Below are 12391 nucleotides of genomic sequence, written 5' to 3' on the forward strand. Positions count from 1 at the left end.
GATATTCCAAAAACAGTATACATCCGGCAACAGCAACTCACAATAGCAGTGACAATATGAATAGGTAGCGAGTAGCACATACAGATAGAAGATTACTGGTGAACATTGTTAAGCTGTTTTCCCCGAAAGTGATACATTCAGTAAGCACTGAGTATTACCTACAATCAGAGAGATGGCTTTTAAGGCTTTGAGTATAGGGTTTGATTTCCCCAGACCTCATTTGCCTACTGTACAAACTTCAGCAAACCACTTAACCAGATGTTGCTCCTGGGGCACCCCTGAATAATGGCTGAGTGTCCTGTGTGCTGAACTGATTGACAAATGTGCATTATTGTTGTTGTTGTTGTTATTATTATTATTATTATTATAATACAAGCACATATGTGTCATAACAGTACTGGAGACAGCTGTAAGCTTTTGTAATTGTTAGCAGCATATGGAATCATATATGAAGTGCATACGTACTAGGCAAATGCTTCACTCATTTTACCAGTAGAATTTGTCTTTTTCATAATACTTCTCAGTCAGTTAATAGACTTCCTGTTCCAATCATACCAACTTGTATGGCTAGCTATACCCTGCATTATTACTGAACCTGGTTCAAAGGTTCATGGGACTTTACTAAGCTTAGGGCTAAATGAGACCATTAAGAATCTCAGCCACATCACCCAATAATGTCAGATGATAACAATGTCTCCCATTAAACAGGCTCGGTCCCTAAATCCCCATTGAAAGATTATTCTCACCCATTCAGTCGTCCCGTGATTAATAAACCAAGCATTTGTTTGGTCCATCCCTTGCTACAGAATTTGAGTATCAGAATAGGATTTGATAAGAAACTTGGATAGCCAAAGTCCCCTGATATGGGCGTTCATTTCTCAGAAATATATATCAAAGAGGAAGGGACCCAGAACAGAGACTTATGGGACACCACTAGAACAAACTCCCCCAAAATACCTCTCAACTGTACAGATTTTCACAGAATGTCCAAATTTTAATTCATATTTTAGATCTGTTTCTCGTAAAATTTGTGTTTTTCTGGCAAATCACTGAAGACTGAAGTTACTAAATAATGCATTATGAAAGTCATTTGAAATTCAGACTTCATACCCTTCAGAAAATACATAACAGCACAAAATATTTTATTCTATCAACTTTCTAAGTTTGTAAGAGCAGTATTTAAAAAGTGTCCCTATTTTGGTACCTTTGTCCCGCCATTATTTTTGGCTTTGTCCAGATTTCTTGCTCTGAGAGGTTGAGAGGTATGATCCCCAACCTTAATGTTATTGGTTCAGTCAGACTGTCAATTACCAATCTAGCAATCTATGTATAGGTTAGTGTTGATCTGGCAGAGCTTGTCAATAATCCAAACATTAGAACATGCCAAATGCCTTTACTCTAGATAAGCAGTATGAACTTTATGCCCCTTATCCAAACCCTTAATAACTCTTTCAAGAACTCAACGTCCTTTTACAAAACCAAACTGGGTTATAAGGTCACCCATTATCACTGTATATTTTTTCAACTATAATGCATTCCAATGCCCTGCAAATAGTACTAGTATGACTAATAGTCCTATATTTCCGAGGACAAGTAGAGGGACCACCCTTATGCATGGACACTACAGTTGTTTTTCTCCATTCCTTGGGAACATAACCAGTGTAGAGACTCAGTTTGAGCAGTTGATGGAGCAGTTTTGGTAAGTAAGACTTTACATTTCTTAGGAAGAAATCAGGGATTTTGACATGACCCATGAAAGCATTTCATTTTGGAAAGTGTTATACTTTTATTTAAATAACATTAATCTTTGTTGTGGTATATTATATGCCACCAATAGGTTTACACAGAACACATTCATGCACAGCCTTAAATGCAGCTTTCTGTGTTACCCCTCTCTCTCTCTCTCTCTCTCTCTCTCTCTCTCTCTCTTTCTCTCTTGAGATCTCAGCTAGAAAACCATGCTGGGATTATGTATTTCAATGTGAGTTTTACTTAGCTTCCATTCTATATCTTTTATGATATTTTCAGTTTCTTTTTCAACATATTTTTGAAGACCTGTGTATTATTGAAGTAGTGCTCACACACTTCAAGTTACCCAAATTACCTTTCTTTTCTTTTCTTTTTAATTTGAGTGTTATTCAGCCTTCCTGTAGTCAGTAACCTATATTAGTGGAAGACTCAGAAAACCCTTCTAAGTATTAAACTCAAGAGATATTTAGCACCTAGATTGGCAGATACAATTCCCATATTCTGTAAGGCATGTGAATGGCTACCTTAACTCTGCCCGGTGCTCCACAGGAGGATATAAAACTGCACTCTTCCAGAGGTATTAGTGAAGTCAGGTATATGGTAGGATGGCATTAAGCCAATTGGTCCAGACAGATGAGTAAAATAATTATTTTATTTTATGTATTTATTTATTTATTCATTCATTTATTTTTTCATTCATTATACTAAGTTCCAGCCAAACTCAGAGCAGTTACATTTCTATTTACATTTATACACAAACATTAGTTGCATTTCTATTTACATTTATACACAAACAGCAGTTACATTTATACATATACATTCTAAGATTTTACAGAGGTGGAAGTTGCTAAAGAGAAAACACAAGTACAACATAATGGATTGTACTGGCAGCAGTTATATATAAAAATGTTGTCATTTCAGTAAGAATTATGTTTAAGGAGAGTATTTGAATAGTACTGTACAGTGAAAAAAAGTTTTAACCCTGTGATGAGCATGTACAGGACCAGGATTGGTTAAGATGTTGTTTAAGCAGTGGTTTTAAAACTACTGAATTTGTCTGGGAGTTTTAGGGGATATATTACAAGATCAAAACTTTAGTTAATCGAATAACTAAAGATCGATCTTGTAATATCGAAAGCCAAAAACCTTGAAAGGCCAATTTAATGCAGGGAAACAATTCCCTTGGCCATTATGGGGATTATGCCCTTTTCTCCAATGTGGAGCAATCTTGGAGTTGGTATATTTAGTTAGGGAGGATGTGGGAGGCACAGCCCCCCACATTGGGGGGTGTGGGAGGCAAAGCCCCCACTTGATTTGGGATTAAAAGTTTTTTTTTCATGCAGCCAAGGGAAATGTTTCCCTGCATTAAATTGGCCTTTTGAGGTTTTTGTCTTTCAATATTGCAAGATCAATCTTTAGTTATTTGATTAACTAAAGTTTTGATCTTGTAATATAGACCCGGGAGTTTTATTTGCATGGAGATACTATTCCAGAGTTTAGCAATGCACTGGTAGTAGACCAAGTCTCCTACAACATTATTTGACTTATTTGTAAGTAATAAGAATTTGTTACTAGACCAGAAGTCTCTTACTGGACAGTAGGGTAGTAATTCCAGAGTTTAGCAATGCACTGGGAGTAGACCAAGTCTCCTACAACATTATTTGCCTTATTTGTAAGTAATAAGAATTTGTTACTAGACCAGAGGTCTCGTACTGAACAGTAGGGTAGTAATTCCAGAGTTTAGCAATGCACTGGTAGTAGACCAAGTCTCCTACAACATTATTTGACTTATTTGTAAGTAATAAGAATTTGTTACTAGAACAGAGGTCTCTTACTGGACAGTAGGGTAGTAATTCCAGAGTCTAGCAATGCACTGGGAGTAGACCAAGTCTCCTACAACATTATTTGACTTATTTGTAAGTAATAAGAATTTGTTACTAGAACAGAGGTCCCTTACTGTAGGATAGTAATATGTTTTGTTGGGCAGGACATTTTTTTGGCTGATGAATGAGTTTGTGTCCTGTAGTTAGTTATGAATATGTTAGGCAGTTGTGCAGTTCAAGCCAATTTAATTGCTAAGCCAGTTTAATTGCTTCAAGCTAAGACAATGGTGAATCCTATAAGGGAGCCTGGTGGCAAATTTAGCAAATTTATTGTAACAGGAGGCAAGCTTCTTTCTTTCTTTGAGTATTGTTTATGTTTGTTAGGATAGGAGCAGCATATAAGAAAATCAGCAGTAAGAAGGTGGTGCCTAGAGTTTTTCTTACAGTATCTTTAAGGAATCCATAGACCTTATAAAGGCAGTCTAGTTTCTGGTGTTTAGATTTAATGATGTGCAGTATATGGTGGTCATATTTGAGATTGTCATCTATTATAATGACTAGATGTTTATTCTGAATTACCATTTCAGTAACAGTATTATTTGCTGGCTTTATGGTAAAAGATTGCTTTTGATTTTGGCAACATTTTGAGGTGAAAAGCATTATCTTAGTTTTCTTGGGGTTGAGTAAGAGGTTTGATTCTTTGAGCCAGGTTTCTACAGAGGAGCAAGATTTTTGGGCAATGTCTCGGAGTTTTTTTATTGTTGAGGCTGCACATATTAATTTTGAGTCATTTGCAAACTGAACTAAATTAGCATGGTGAGTGGAGGTGTGAGGTCATTAATAAATATATTAAATGGTAGAGGACCCAAGATAGAGCCCTGAGGGACACCTGTAGTAACTGGTTGAAAAGATGACTAGGTTTTTACCTTCAAGATAGGTAACTAAGGAACCACAACAAGGAGTATTGTGAAAGTCCTATTGAGGAGAGCTGAATGAGTAGTTGCTGGTGCGAGACAGTATCAAATGCCTTTGACAAGTCTAAGAACATGGTGGACACAAGCAGACCATAGTTTCTATGTTGGTTTATTATATTGGTAAATTACAGTAAAGCAGTAGTTGTGCTGTGCTGAGGCCTAAAGCCATGCTGTGCTTCTGAGAACAGGTTATTTGAGGTTAGGTATTCAATCAGCTTCATATGGATGCATTTTTCTAATATTTTGGAGGGGGGGGTAGGCTCACTATTGGTCTGTAGTTATTAAACTCTGTAGATGTGCTGCCTTTGTGCAGTGGTATGATGTAGGATTTGTTCCATAGTGATGGGATGTATCTTCCTGCTATGGATGTATTCATTAATATGGACACAGGGAAGGCTATGACTTCTGCAGCCATTTTAGGTAGTCTAATGATAGTTGGTCTACAGCTACAGAAATAGTTTTTAGTTTAAGAAACAACTTCCTTACATGTGAGGTGGGTACTGGACTAAAACTGAAGAGTTGTGGATGGTTTTGATTGGACAGGGGTAGAGTGAAGGGGGCAGATGTGCTAGCGTCTAAGAGAGATAATATTGATTGTTTAAAGTAGGAATTAATCTGTGTGGGGATAGAGTCTGTTGTATCATCTGTTTTTGGAGAGGAATTAGTGGTCTTGCTAGGGAAGAGTTGTTTATTTAGTGATGATCAAAAATATTTGGGGTTGTTTAGATATTTGTCTTGTAGGCTGGTATAGTATGTTTGCTTATCCTGTTTAATATGGAGTTTTAATATACACCCAAATTACCAGTCCAAATGAAAACTCAAAAAAACACAGCAAATTGATACCACGAGTCAGAAAAACTTCAGGAGGTATAAATCACCATATAACCTTTATACGTCTTCTGGTACCATGACCTTTCACCTTCAACGAATAATTTACAATTAAAAAAAGCCTCTCTATATACAAGCCTGATGCCTCAAATATTTAATTAATTACATCAATCAAAGCAATAAAACAATTAATCATGTACAAACTTACATTCAGAAAACCACTGAATTTTAAAGTGCCACCATGAAATTACCTAAATGGATATAAATCCTTTTCCATTTCTATTTTACTACTTCCAGGAAACTGATTTTTGTCTATCATAAAAATATATTATAATAGTACACATCTATATGTATATATATATATATATATATATATATATATATATATATATATAAAATCAAAAAACAGCCATCATCTTTAACAAGAATATTATCTAAAAACATAACATTCCATAACTTATGTATATATGTGTGTATATAAATGTTTACAAAATGTTGAGATCCTACCCCTATCATATACAATATTACATAAATATGCTGTATCAATTAGCATTCATTACTATAAAGTGATGTTACTATCCAGATTCATACCTCTGGGATATAAGCTATGATAGTTTAGGATCATTATACATTCAAGCCTGTTCAGTTCCCTCCTAAAGTTTCCTGTAGTAATACTAGGTCATGCCAAAACACTAAACATTAACCCCCCATTTGTCTGTTATGTTTGGATAAAAAGTGAGCTGCCACTGGACTATCCATATTATTTATCCTGATGTCCCCCAAATGTTCCAAAATTCGAACTTTGACTTTTCTAGTTGTTTGTCCTATATACCAACAGGTATTGGTGCAGTCACATCCGATAATATAGATTACCCCACACGAATTGCAATCAAAATTTTCTTTGCAAGATACAATTTCTCATTGATATTTAAACCATGCATATTTTTCACTCTATTACAAACTGTACAGTTGCCAGACCAAAGTGCACCAACCCTACTGCTATTGACAGCCCTGTCAACTTTCCTATTAAGCAGTTCTTTTAAGTTATTATATCTATTATAGGAAAATGTAACATGCTTGGGAAATAAATGTCTTGTCAAGGCATCTTCACACTACATGCAAAACTTGCCTGACAGTACCTTCCAAAATAGGAGGAGTCTGAAAATCTAGCCACAAAAAATATTTGTTCCACATTCTGATGCTCAACCACATCTCCTACAGTATGTAATCCCCTACCCTTTCTATGAAATATCCTTCCTCAGGCTCTCAATAGCTCTCATCTGAATACCCCCGTGAGGATAATCTCTCATGTACTTCGTCCAAAAAAAATCACAAAGTTGCTTTTCAGAAGTGTTGTAAAACATTGTCCTGAATTCACCATAGGGTAAAGATGTTAACAGATGTTAACAGATGCATACTTTCTGAATGCAAAAAATTGTTAACTAATGTGGGTTTCCTATATGGCTTGTGCTGCACCTTGTTCTGATCATTTATGTAGAATTCCACATCCAAGAATGCTATATTACTAACATTGCATTTGCATGTAAACTTCAATCCATGTATATTCACATTCAGATCCTGCATAAATTTAACAAACAAACTCAGATCACCCCTACATACAAAAATGAGGTAGTCAATATATCTCTTGTAATATACAACATTGTTGACAAAAAATTGATTACGATACATAAACTGCCTTTCAAACTCTCCCATATAAATTATAGCATAAGATGGGGTGAAGGCTGCCCCCATGGCTGTCCCTTTCAACTGTAAATGAAATTATTTTTTCCATTTAAAATAATTATGTGTCAAACTAACTTCAAGAAGGGACAACAAAAAAGATGTCTGGGGGCCTTCCCCCATGATTTTAGCCATGGCTTCTAATCCCCATCTTTTGCCTATATTTGTATATAAGGCTGACACATCGACTGTAGTCCAAAAGTAATCTTTTCTCCATGTCAAATTATGTAATTCTCTACAAACTTCACTAGTATTCTTAATATGTGAGGGTTGTGTTTCTTTGAGTTAATATGGAGTTTTGCAAGGTTTCAATGATGTCCAAATTGCTGGAGGGCATTTTGAGTTTTATTTTCATACCAGTTTTTTCTAGACTTTTTCCCTTTTTATCATGATTTGTTTTTTGTTTTTTTTTTTTTTGTTTCCTTTCTTAGTCATAGTGTGGTTTTGGACTTTACTCTTTTATTACGTACTGGTGCTAAATTATTTAAGGTCTGCAAGAATACATCATTAAAGTGTTCTACAGCAATACCTAGTGGCATTGTTCTAAATACATTCCAGTTATATTTTTCAGTGTTTCATTGAAAATGTATTTGCTGAAATTGGTTATATTTCATATATGATTATACATAATATGTTTGTTTAGGTTATGCAGAGTTCCAGTAGCATATGTTGGTATTTGGTCACTTGTGCTATCTGAAAGGCAGCCTACTTTTGTCAGTTTGTTTGGTTTGTTTGTAAAAATCCAATCTAATGTTGAGTGTCTCCCTGAAGTATTGTAGATTCTAGTAGGTGTGGTTATTAATTGTTTGAAGTTGTACAAGTTTATGGATTCAGTGGGATGGTGGAATTTATGAGTTGCCAGTCTATATTTAAGTCTCCAAGTATTATAGTTGTATGGTTAATTTCTTGGGATATCCAATACAGGATGCTTTCAGGAGTATCAATGTTATTCCCTGATGGTAAATAAACTGCTGTTAAACATATAGTTTTCCGATTGTTAATTTTTAGGAGTGTTATTAATAGTTCAGCATTGTTAAATTTGGATATTTGTTGTGGAAGAAAGGTAATAGTAAGGGAATTGTTGTAGATGATTGCTACACCACCTGCATGCTTCTTTTGTCTGTCATGCCTGAGTATATTGTATCGAGGGGGTTAATGTCATTATTCGTTATTTCTTTTTTTAAAAAGGTTTCAGTAACTATGACTATATAAGATCTGAATGTGGCAAGATAAGCATGTATGTCATGGATTTTATTGCACATACTTCTTAGGTTCATATTTAGTAAGGTGAGTTTGGATTCTGTTTTCTGCTAAAATGTATTAGGTGACTGGTTTATTTTGGGGTTGGAAATTATGGTTTTATGAACAGTGGGACCAGGGTTGGGGTGAATGTCTACGGTAATATTTTGGATTGATATTTTACAAAGGGAAGTGTGTGGTCAGTTATATTTTGGTCTTGGTTTGATATTTGATCATAAATTTGGAAGCTTAGTTTCAAGATATTTATAGAAAAATAAATCAGATGTGGTTTGTTTGCAGAGATAGGGTGTTATGGAGGAAGACAGGTTGTGCAGATATTGATGTTCTTTATGAGGATTGGTAAGTTTTAAATATTTGAAGAAGGTGGATTTGATAATTGGTGATAAAGTCTAGCAGAGTAAGAAGAAATAGTAAAATAATCTGTCTTAGGGGTATCTTACTAAACTTGTGTTTTATCTTTGTTGTAAATTAGGATAAAAAATCTTAGGAGGATAGTGGGCTGGTTGTGGAGATGTAATTTGATAGTTATAAGAAGCAAGGATTAAGACAATTTATGAGAGCATTTTGGGTGGTGAACTAAAGTGGGTGTTGCTTTGGAAGTAATTGTATTGATTGTTTTCCTACTGGAAGGAACTGATGGTATTGGTGACAGGAATATGCAGGTGATACTATGGAAGTATAGAGGGGGTGGATGAGAATTGAGGGTAGGATAGGGGAGCAGAGTGATCCCAAGAATTAGTGAGGGTGAATGAAGTGGGTTGAAAACTTTTCAAGAGAGAGAAAAACAATCAGTGACAATGTAAACAGCCACAAATCTGCTGAGAAATAAGTAAAACAAACAATGCAGTTTAAAAGGCCTCTGTGCTGGTAGATGAATGTCTTGGTTTTGTTGCTCTAGGATGCAGTTTTAGTAGGATAGTTAGTCCAATATCACCTTAACCTGACAAATAGTGATAACAGTAAAAAATTGCATTTGACTGTTTGAACAACTGTGTAATGTAAGGAGGTTTCTATGCACTTTGAAATACACCCTCAATTCCCATAGACCAGAAAAACACAGAAAAACAATAAGAAAAAGTAATCCAGAATGCAGGAGTTCAGCTCTGGAAAAATACTGGCTGATAACCCAAAAGTGGTTACAGAAGAAGAGAACTAAACTTAAGGAAGGGAGACAGTGGGCTGGTAAAAACAATGAATTGAGCACAGTTAAAGGAGAACGTACCAATCGTACTGCTGTGTTCCAAGAAAATGGTTCTTTGTTTTAGGCTGCCATAATATTTGTTATTTACATAAAAATGTAGCCCGCAGACTGGTGTTCAAACTTCAGACTTCACTGCTACATACATATCTATTTGCTTGCAGGGACACTTATATAGAAAATAAAAGCACACTAAAGAAACAGTTGAGTGCACTGAATCAATGTTCAATGTGCACAAATACTAGCAGAGATCTGAAATTCATTTAATAACTACCTGTTTATCAAACTCCCCATTCATGTCAAGCAAAGCTCCTCACTGGCCCTCTTTAAGAAAAATGTTGATGACTGGATGGGAAATAGAAAATCACCCTGGGGATCACTTCTGCGGCACTGCTTGACAGGGGCACAGGAAATTTATTTTCTTGGGTGGAAAAAGCCATGGAACCTTTCTGGCTAGGCTTATATAGGCCCCAGGGTCGATAGCCTAGTACCTACCTATGAACCTATGAACGGTCTCAGGCAAGGAGAATTAAGAAAGGAAGGGGGAGACCAAGGGTGACTTCTTTGAAAGCATGCAGTTCCACTAAAGACAGGAGGATATTAATAATGGGAGTAAAAAGTCTAGAAGAAGGGAAGAAAAATATAAGATAAAGAAATAGTTTGAGTAGTAGGAGTAAATGTCAGAGTCTATCAGGAAGGAGAGAGGAAAAACTGACCAGCAGGATGTCAGTGAAGGAGGGTTTACAGACTATAATTTATTTATTTATTTGACATTTGTTGACTGGGATAGTCTGTCTGAGCTTGTGCCCTTTTTCAGCAGAGGCCCAGGGAGAAAAGCTCCACAGTCTAAAGTATGCAATTAAAAATTCCACAGTAGTTGTTAAGCTAGTAATACATTATCAATGTAGGCTATGCATGTAAAAAGAAGATAACATACACTTAATAACAATTACAATTAATTCTCAATATCAAAAGATTGCCAAATTCTTGTAATCATGGTCACACAGGTAGAAACTACACCTCCAAAGCTAACAATACAGCATCCATGGGACCAGATGACATCCTGGGCTGTGTACTACATGAACTACAAAATGAACTGGCACCTCACCTAAGTGTCATGTTTAATCATAGCCTCATCTCAGGCTTTGTGTCCACTGAGTGGTGCACAGCTACAGTTATCTCACTCCACAAGGGGGGATCCACCTTGAATCCTGGGAACTACCATCCCATCAGTTTGATGAGCTTGATCTGCAAGGGCATGGAATGCATTATCATGGAACTTATAAACAAAGACATTGGCAACCTTCAAACAATGGACCCCATCCAGTTTGGGTTTGTGAAAGGCCGATCTTGTCTCCTGAACCTGATTGACTCCTTTGAATCAGTCTCCAGAGCTGTGGACAAGGGTAAGGTAGTTCACACAGCCTATCTGGACCTCGCCAAGTTCTTCGACACCATCCCCCACTCTGGACTCATAGACAAATTTACTAAGCTGTGCATAAATCCCTACATCACTCAATGGATTGCCAACTGGCTTACTGACAGAACCCAGACTGTAAAAGTAGCCTACTCCAAATCCAGATCCAGACAAGTGACAAGTGGAGTACCACAGGGTTCAGTCCTGGGACTGCTTTTGTTTGGCATCTACTTCTCTGAAGTACAGGCCAACACTAAGGGACTCTGGCTAACAAAGTTCGCAGATGACTGCAAACTGGGAGCCATTACTGAATCCCCAAATTATGTGGATATTCTACAAAAGGGCCTTACAGAAACAGATGCTTGGTGCCAGAGCCATGGACTCAAGCTTAATGCCAAGAAATGTATAGTTATCCCCTTTGGGAAAAAACATGTACTCATGAATTACCACATAGGTGGCAGTACACTAAACACTGAAAGTGCGATGAGAGACTTAGGGATACAAGTAGACAGTGGTCTCATCTTCTTTAACCATATTGCCACAACAGTCAGGAAATCCTTCTATGTGGCACACCTCATCACTAAGGGCTTTTCATCCAGAAAAAATGAGGTCATTGTCCCACTGTACTCATCCCTCATTAGACCCATTATAGAGTGCAATGCCCCATTTTGTATGTACCTCACAAGACATCTGCAACAGCTGGAAAGGCTGCAGAAATACCTCACTAAAAGAATCACTGGCCTAAAGCAGATGCCCTATGCTGACCGTCTAAAAAAACTCCAGCTATACTCTGTGGCATATCGTAAACTCAGAGGCGATTTCTGCTTAACATACAAGGCCATGTCAAACCAGAGCTGTTGGACATGCTCCACTTAAAGAAATCCCAATCCCTCAGATCCACATGCTCCAGGGATCTATACCTTGTCATCACAATGAACCAATGTGGAGGGATAGGTTCCTGACCCAGAGACTCCCAATACTCTGGAATAGACTGCCCATACATGTCATGCAGAGAACCTCCTTGGCCCTCTTCAAAAGGAACCTTGACAATTGGATGGGAGATAGGAAATTCACCCCGGGGATCACGTCAGTCACCCTGCTAGACAGGGTTCCAGGGAAGTTAATATTGTGGGAAGAAATATCCAGGGAATTGTTATGGCTAGGCTTGTATAGGCCCTAGGTCCAATAGCCTAGTACCACCTTATGAACCTATGAACCTATAATAGATTCTCAGTACAGGTTGTGTCAGTGAAGAGAGGATAACAAACAAGTAGTAAATTCTCAGTACAGGTTATGCAAGCAAACATATAATGAGCACAAAAGGTTTATATAAGATTAGGATTAAGTAGATGACCATTGCTGTACAAGTCAAGGAAATTCAGGAAATGAGTCAGTTCCAATA

The sequence above is a fragment of the Protopterus annectens genome, chromosome 1.part1, assembly GCF_019279795.1.
Source record: "Protopterus annectens isolate FY-2018-M chromosome 1.part1, PAN1.0, whole genome shotgun sequence".
Lineage (NCBI taxonomy): Eukaryota > Metazoa > Chordata > Ceratodontiformes > Protopteridae > Protopterus > Protopterus annectens.